This window comes from Triticum dicoccoides, unplaced genomic scaffold (genome assembly GCF_002162155.2).
Source record: "Triticum dicoccoides isolate Atlit2015 ecotype Zavitan unplaced genomic scaffold, WEW_v2.0 scaffold177630, whole genome shotgun sequence".
Classification (NCBI taxonomy): domain Eukaryota; kingdom Viridiplantae; phylum Streptophyta; class Magnoliopsida; order Poales; family Poaceae; genus Triticum; species Triticum dicoccoides.
In genome coordinates this window covers 1-8,934 of record NW_021224463.1, presented here as the reverse complement: position 1 = coordinate 8,934, position 8,934 = coordinate 1, and the positions used below count along the sequence as shown (strand labels likewise).

General features: G+C 43.0%; 1 pseudogene; it reads right to left on the bottom strand.

Moving 5' to 3' along the window:
* Positions 1-6,931: 6,931 nt before the first annotated feature.
* On the bottom strand, positions 6,932-7,399 carry LOC119344643 (annotated as a pseudogene).
* Between the last annotated feature and the right edge of the window lie 1,535 nt (positions 7,400-8,934).

Sequence of the window (8,934 nt, the reverse complement as noted above, 5' to 3'; positions counted from 1 at the left end):
TCATTAACCACAGAATCCAGGCCACCAGTTTGTTCAAAACCTTCTACAGTAAATCCAATAAGAAACAACTTCTTCTTCATTTCTATCAATCTTTCAAAAGGAATTTTGGTTGGATCCCTCCAAGCAATCTTAACTCCCACATTCTCAAAAAATGTCCTGAACATGCCATTCCAGTCTACATCAGTAAGAACCCCAAACATTGAGGCTGTCTGGCAGAAGACCTTCCATGTACACCATTTAGGTGGTATACCCTCAATCAGGACCCAGGCTTCAACCAGTTCTCCAAAAGGATCACAAGCCCCTTTCCATTCAGTCAAGCACCTATTCTACCTCAGCAACCACAACTGGAGTAGGGATTTGAGAAGAGGAGGCAGTAGACGAAGTAGATTTAGTTTTCTGCACAGGGACATGGTCTTTACCAGAATTGGCTGCACCTTGCCGGCACTGAGGGGCCGGAGCTCGCTGACCCCCCCGTTGAGAGGCAGCCCTGAGCTAGCTAGATCCAGAAGGACGTTTATCAGCCATCTCTACTCCTCCCTTAACAACCTCAGCAAAAAGATCTAGAACTAGGGCCAATACCCTCACACGGCAGGCAAATCAATTTAGGAGGAGGATCAAAAGATCTCACAGTAGCAGGGTGACAATCAGCCTTAGTGAACTTCCCAACCGCAAGCAGATCTTTCCTCACCCAGAAGGTAGCGGGGAAAGGTTTAGGGAGGAAAGGGTTAGGGTTACTGCAGCGGCGGGGAGGAGAGGGGATCGACCACAACTGGCCATAATGCTCCTCAATATATTCTAGGTCATTGCTAGGCTGGGAAGGCGCACTCTCAGAATTCGTTTTCCTCACAACCACACATCCACGGATGGAGGGTTTGCAAATCTTCAGCGCAGGAGTGGGGCCTCTCTGCTTTTGACTATCTTTTCTAGAAGCACATGCTCCCAACTTTTCCCCTCTTTTCGAATTTAAACTAGATTAGGCAATTCTACTGCCATCGACCTCACATGAGCGAACCTTACCCTCGACCACCACCTGAATTGCTGTTGACAAATTACCCTGAGGGAGAACCCTCAATTCCGCTACCTCTTGATTTTTTCCTACTAAACTGACAACAGAAGGGGAGATCCCCACACACGGGACACTAGAACTATGGACTTCAACCGAATCAAGTTTTCCTGTCGAAACACATCTATGCCGCGCACGAAATGCACGCAACAATGTCATAGAATGAACAGAAAGGATGCCCGGAATCACACCTTGGTCGCCAGGCCAAGGTGGGGGCTCGATGCCGCGCCGGCCGCCCACACACGCTCGGTGTAGGCCACCAGGACGCCGGCCTCCACCGTGCACCCCACGACCAGTAGCATCGACGGGCGCTACTGCCGGTGAGGAGGCATGGCCCCGGGCGGAAGCATCCCGGAGGGGATCCTGGATATCGCCTCCATGCGTGGCCTTGCGATGTCGAGGCGAGGAGGATTGGATCTGAATTCCCTCCATCGCGCCGCCTGCGTCGGATCTGGCGAGTCCGCTTCCTGGATCGCCCAGAAGAGAAACTCCACATCCGATGCGCCATCGTCGCCGGTGAACCTCGCGTATTTGTCGTACCTGGCATACTGCAGGATGCTCTCGAAGATCTCCGCCCACATCGAGCGGTCGGGGAATCTCTCCCGCACCACACGCTCCATCTCCTGGTACGCCTCCGGTGAATTCGCATCGACTGGAGGCGGCGAAAGCCGCAGCGGTGCCGCCACCCGCGTCGCCGGCAGGACGCGCCGGATCTAAGCACCCCGACGGCGAGGCGCGGTCATCCAGTCCAGAGGCGAAGGGGAAAGTGGGGGGAGGCGCGGTAATGGCGGTGGGGATGGAGGTAGGTGGGAGAGGGAGAGAGGTAGGTGGGGGAGGGGGGAGGGGGAAAATCGCCTCATGAGAATGAATCCCGAGGAGAGTATCCTTCTTAGCAGAATCTCGTAGTGTTGCACCCAGCTTCAGACAGATGTTATATAGGGTCGAAAAAATATCTTATGTTTTGAGACAGAGGGAGTACATTGCAGCCTGATATGCAAAATTGCCAAGATTCGTGTTCTTCCATAGTACGTGTTCTTTCTTTTGGGAAGGGTATGCGATAATTCGACAACTGGGAGCATTTTTCTGGAGCACCTTGTAAAGTTATTCTTGTTTCCCCTCCTTTCAACAAAGCATCTATATCTCTATATCTCTAGTACCAAATGAAAATGTGCTGCTGTAACTCTCTTTCTCGCCACATGGTTCTTCTTAACAGTTCAGCTGACGAGTAATTAAGAGAAACTCGTAACAAACTTACTGTCATAAATATTAATCTTAACAAGCAGAGTACTAGTTGACTTGTTTACACGGTATTCGGTTGATAGCTCGGATATGTGAGAGTAAGCATATATAAGCATGAGTTCTTTAAGAGTGTACCTAAAATATTAAACAGCTGGTTAGCTTATAGTAAGCCAAAAGTATTAGATTTGGTAACACAAGCCTACTACTTCAATTTTCAGTGAAAGAAAATAACATGCATTACACACAGCTCTCGTATGTGGTCAAGAAACAGCAGATAACCACGATGGGATATATGCAGCGCATTTATCACTGGCCACTAAACTACATAATTAATCTTAGAATATCAATGGCAGTTCATATGTTTCCAAGGGCGGTCCTTGGTGTCCTTTCTGTCACTGCGTGTTGTTGTTCACTTTCGGCCACGTCATGCTTTTATTTCTATTTTTATTTTTTTGAGGAAGTTTCACTTTTTCTAGTTTGGCTATTGTGCATTCTCGATATCTTGACTAGCTCTTGATATCGTATTAGTGGAGAGGTCGACTGTAATTGGTATCTTATTGATAATGATATATTCTCTTTATTTCAAAAAAGATAGATAGATGCTACAATCCACAATCACTCGCACCAAACAAGACAACAAATTATAAAATTATTCTTTAAGAAGCATAAGAAAATACATATGCTATGTCACAGTCAACTTGAAGTAACTTTCAACAACACATATGCTATGTCACAATCAACCTGAAGTAAAATTCAATTGTTCACATTTGATTTCACAAAAATTGTAATTTTCCATGTTAAGGCTGAATATAGATAATGGGAACCAGGGACTCAAATATAATTTCATAGCAAAGGGATATACACACAAAGCACATATGCAAAGAGAGCATCTTAGCTCTGTGCTTCCTGATCTCTATACACCAGGATTTCAAGCCATTTAGTTTCAACAGACAAATTTACCCTAGGACGAAATTATTCACATATGTTATGTTATATGTATGTCAAAAGCAGAGGTAGTTTTAAATGTTATGGGTAAATACTGCTCTGGAAACCTGGGTCCCCTATGTACTGCCTAAATGCTCGCTGTAAGCAACTCCTCGCTCACGTTGGCCAGCACGCGAACACCGCAATATGCGTTCCAATCTCGAAGTTGTGCATTCAACCAAGAGGTCCACATCACCGGATTTTTACATAAGATTAATAGGTAAGATTTGCTATTGAGAAAACTCAAAAATGTATTCAGTTTAGTGATTTTATATAACCAGTCCGACAATAAGCCAAATATTCTTGAATGAATAGAAGTGTTCATGTGTTGTGAGAAAAATTGTTCAAGTAGATCAAAAGAAAATGTTCATGTATATAGATTTTTTTCACATGTATCAAAAATATATGTTTGTGTATATCAAAAGTGTTTACATATTTTCGAACATATTCATGTACAATGAAATAAATATTCATGTATTCCAAAAAATACATGTGAAGTTCTTAAGAATCTTCTATACAAAGATGAAAGGTTTATCAATCTTTAAAAGATGTCGATGTGTTTGAGAAAAGTTAAATGGTTTCAAAAAATATCTAATAACATACACAAATAAATTCTAGTATTACCCACCAAAATGAAAAAATAATTATAAAAAATAAGAAGTAAACTAGAAAATAGGGAAATTAAAATGTTTATACATTTTAGAAAATTTGATTCATAAATTTACAAAAAGGAAACCAGGCAAAAAAGGAAAAGAAGATCTAAAATAACTCAAAAACATAATCTAAAATGAAAAATAAAAAATAGAAAACTTTAAAATTATTAATATATAATCTAAAAGGGAAGAAAACTATAAAAAAGAATAAAAATACCAGCCGATGTAGATGGGCCAGGCCATGCACAAAACACATGTAGGCGAGCTGTATATGTCACTCACAGTGGCAACATATAGTGTTTGCACGGAATATCATCCTCCAGCATTACCTAGCTGTCCATTTTGATTCCCATGACAACGTTCCAACATAACAACTGAAGGCTGAACAAACAATTATTTGGACATGCTAGCTGTCCATGGTCCAATACCCACTTCGCGTGGTTGAACATCCTATAACTTCAAGGAAATATAGATAAATTGCAATGGCAACACTCTACTTGCTCAATTGACATATATCTTTGCGAGTCAGTTGTTTAATCCTTCAAGGAATAGTTCAATACAATTAATATAGCAATGCATACACGAGACATTTGCAGGAATACCAAAAAAAATACATTATGTCCATAAATTTCTATTTTCTTACAAAAGTATTTTTTATGAAAAACTTCAAAAATTTCACAATAAAATTAATGAATTGTTTCAGAAATTGAAATGCAAGTACGAGTTTCTTAAATGAGGACTAAAATTATTGAAATGCTTCTAAAAACAATGTATGTGTCAAATGCCGGTGTAATGATTTTGAAATTGATTGGCATACAAAAGAAATAGTGGAAATGTGTGTAATAATTTCCGAATTGTAAATAGTAGAAATGTGTGTAACTTTTTCAAAAAAATCAACTGTGTGTGGTAATATGACTCAAATTAGTGAAATATGTATGCAAAATTGAAATAACTCAAATGAAAGAATTCAAAAAAGAAAAAAATGAAAATAGTATGAAATGGATGTGGAGTGCTTGTGAAATTGCTTGAAATATGAATGAAATTGTCGAACTGGGTGTGGTAAATGATCTATAACCTGCATTTGTAACCGTTTTGAAACAAATAATGAGTCACTAAAGATAATCAAACTTCTTGAATTTGGAAAATATGAATTTTTATAATGTCACTGGAATTATTGCAATGTTTGGAAGATAATAGTACTACCAAATAAAGTACAAATAGCATATCAAATTCTTTTTCAAACATTTTTGGGAATTTATTGGCTGATACAGCACGAGCTGGATGCATGCACGCTGAACCAGCCTTGTGGCATGCATGCATGTTTGCATGGCATTTCGAAGCCTGCAAGAAGCACGTACTGTGTGCAGCTACTACCTGCTAGTCCCCGTTCAGGGGTCAGGCCACCGGACTAGTCGCCGTTGTGGATCGATCGTCACACCAGAAGCCGGTCGGCATATCGTTCCAGTGTGGAAACAAGCTGATGATGACCCTTTGATTCTCATGCATGCATGCGGAGCCTTGATTCTCACGCGTGATCCTTGTTAGGTACAGTCTGCCATCTGTTGTGATAGAAGACAGAACATGACTTATAATGGTGCGGTTGTCCTCTCCTAACATGCTAGTCTTTTGAAAGAGAGAGCCTGAGGCCTCTCACGGTTTTGCTCTCCAGTTGGATCTACGCGACTTATAAGCATTGGGGTCTCCCCTCCTAGCTATTATGAGCGCGGTTCTACACTGAATTTATGTGTTCAGCTACTACAAATAAACCTCGACGCAAGGAAGAAGTAGGTATAGATAGATAGGATCTCTTGTTCGTTTCTCACATCGACCCTCACGTCTACTCACTCCCATGATCATCATGTCGGTCTATATATCCATGTATACATATGCACGTGTGCCTTTCTTTTGGAAAGGAGGTGGTGAAAAGTGGTGGCAGTTGCAACTTGCAACTGATTAAGAGCAGGTGCTTATATCACAAGATTCCTTACTAATCTCCTCGGCAGATGTGTCTAAGCATTCTCCTATTTTGGTTTGTCACATCGATGCTCGCGTCTAATGCCCCCCATGATCACCAATCATGTCGCTCCTGACCTCCTGTGTATCCATGTGTTGTGTTAGCTCCTAAGTTCGTCTATAGTGTATAAAACTCCTTAATATAAATTTATATTGTGCAAACATACGCTGATATCCTCAACTGCCAAGTTAAAAGATTTTCCCTCTGAAATACTTGGGTGTGCCTATTTGTTCTACTGGTTTAAAGATATCTGGTTACAATTTTTTGGAGGACAAGTTTATATTTATCCAAAAAAACTTGGTACTTGGATAGGCAATTCCCATGTCCATGGGATCCAGAACCACTATCCTTAATTCTGTGTTCATGTCTTTGTTCCTGATGAATAGCTTTGGTGAAGAAATGAGATAAACAAAGAATGAGTGGAAAACAAAACTTAAGTCTCCTGGTAAATTGGTGGTGACTTGAAACGCAGGATGGATTGTGGCAACAAGTTGTAATGGAATATGTTAGAAACAAAACTATTTGTTGGTCTTCCTACTCGGCATGTGATTATATCGTCCTGATGTAAAAAAAAAAGTGATTATATCGTCCTTGTATCACCCCCAAGTCTATTTTTTTTAAACGGGCCTTGTCTTCATTTCGTATCAAGCTCAACTAGTGGCCATCCGTGCCATGCATTGACGATTTGGCTTATCCTATAATGTGATCAAAACGCATCTCCGTGAACTCGCTTAGTGATAAATTGTAGTACCACTGTACCTGTGTTGAAACAAGTTGTACTACTACAACCTGCTTCCACTTTTTCAAATAAAATGGAGATCTCGCAACTTCGCCTCTGGAATTATAATCAATCTTACCAGTGGTTTAGAAACAAAGAAACATAAGCTTCGATCAATTGAATTAACTTGTCACCGTACGATCATGGCTTGCCCTGCTCAGTTCTTATTTCGGCATGCATGATTAACAGCTACTACTACACTAGACAGATTCTAGAACCCCGAGGCTCTCGGCGGTAGCGTCGATGACGGTCTGCACGATGGACGATCGCTCGAGGCCATCGACGGTTCCGGGGTTGCGGACGGCGCAGTTGCGGCAGATCTGGCCCTGGCCGCTGGTGAGAACCTTGATCTGGCCCATCTTGACCATGGACACGCTGAACTGGTTGAAGAAGTCGCGCTATCTGTGCGCGAAGTGCTCAACCATGGGCAGGGTGATGGCGTTGGTGAAGAGGTCCTGGTCGAACACAAAGAGCCCCTTCCGGTCCAACAGGTTGAGGAAGTACTTGTTGTCGAACACTTTGGGCGTGCCCACGTCCAGCGTGGTGCGGGCGACGGTGCCCTCGGCCGGGCACGTCTGCTTCAGCCTGGCCACGAGGGAAGGGTTCATGGTGGGGTCCGGCCGTTGGTAGAGCCGCTCCTTGAAGAAGGTGCAGTGCCCGACGCGGATGATGTGTGTTAGAATAAAACATTAATGCAAGATCATAGACGATATATCGAGGCATGATATTTGTTAACGAGGTTCATCGGTATGACTACATTCCGGGGCATGACTATGGACACTCCTTCCCAATATACCGCAACACCGGCCGCCCGGGCGTCGACACAAGCCATCGGCTCCCCCGCGTATCTGTTGCTATCAACTCGTCATGGGTTATAACGTGTGGTGCCCCTCCGTATATAAGAGGGCTAGAATACAATGTGCCTGACTCCTACACGACTCGTACCTAACCACACCAATTACAACTTCAAGTCCACGTAACCCCTTGCGTACATAATATTCGACACAAATATAATAAACTCCACCTTGACGAATATTCTCCACCACTTAGAAGTCGTCCATGCTCGAACCTCCATGTACTCCGGACTTGGTTTGTCTTCTTTGTAGCTTACTGAGAGCTACCCGACGGGTCAGACCCGCGACCACTGTGAGACTCCACTGCTACTTGTGCAGCTCCACTCTCCATGGATCCACCTGCAATAGTGCTACCTGCAACTTGTAAAGATGTGAAGCCATCCTCTCTCCTATCATCATGGTCATCCCATCTTCCATGATTTTCATGCTCTTCTTATCCCGATCAGAACCGAATTACATACCACCATCATGAAGAACACCAAGGGAAATTATATTCATCCTTAGCCCTGGCACATGCCTGACTCTCCGAAACATCCGCTCAACTCCGTCAAACATCTTCATTTGATGTCACCTACTCCAGCAACACAATAACATGTGTCATCGCCCACATAGGCTAAACCAAACTCACCAGACTTGTACGAAGAGAATCACTCCTTGTTGGGCGTCGCATGAAAAGAGTAAGCTGAATCCAACATCCACGCTTCAGTTTTTGTTGACCGCTTGTTTGATACTACGAGAACATGACTATCACTGTCCGAGCCATCACCATGAGTAGCCGCATTAGCACTTGCCTCACCCTTCAGTTCTGCATTTCCTCTTCATATGTCCTCAATCCTTGCACCTGTAGCACTACACCTTTTTCTTCTTTTTCTTCTCCGCCTCTTGCCCCTTTCTGAGCCGATAACCTTTAACTGTCAACCCCAAACTTTGAGTATTCTCCCTTTCTGCAGCATTCTTTTGCTTTATCAACTCATGTCCAAGCAACGCTACAGTGACTTTCTCATTATTGATGGTTGTCTTTCCACATGTCAATGTAATGACCAAATGCTCATAGGACGGTGGCAACGAAACAACAAGAAGTAGTGCCTTATCCTCATCATCAATCTTCACACCTAGACACGCTAGATCCATGACCAACTGATTAAAGGCATTCACATGCTCCACAAGATCCGACCCCTCTTGCATCTTCAGCCCATAGAATTTTTGCTTCAAATACAGCTTATTGGTCACTGATCCGTGTTGCGAACTGCCCTACGCGGCAATCGCATGAGCGAGAGATGCGTGTCGTTCGCTAAGTACTGGGCTGAACTTATTGCTACTGGGCTTGAGGAGATCGATCACCATTAGGG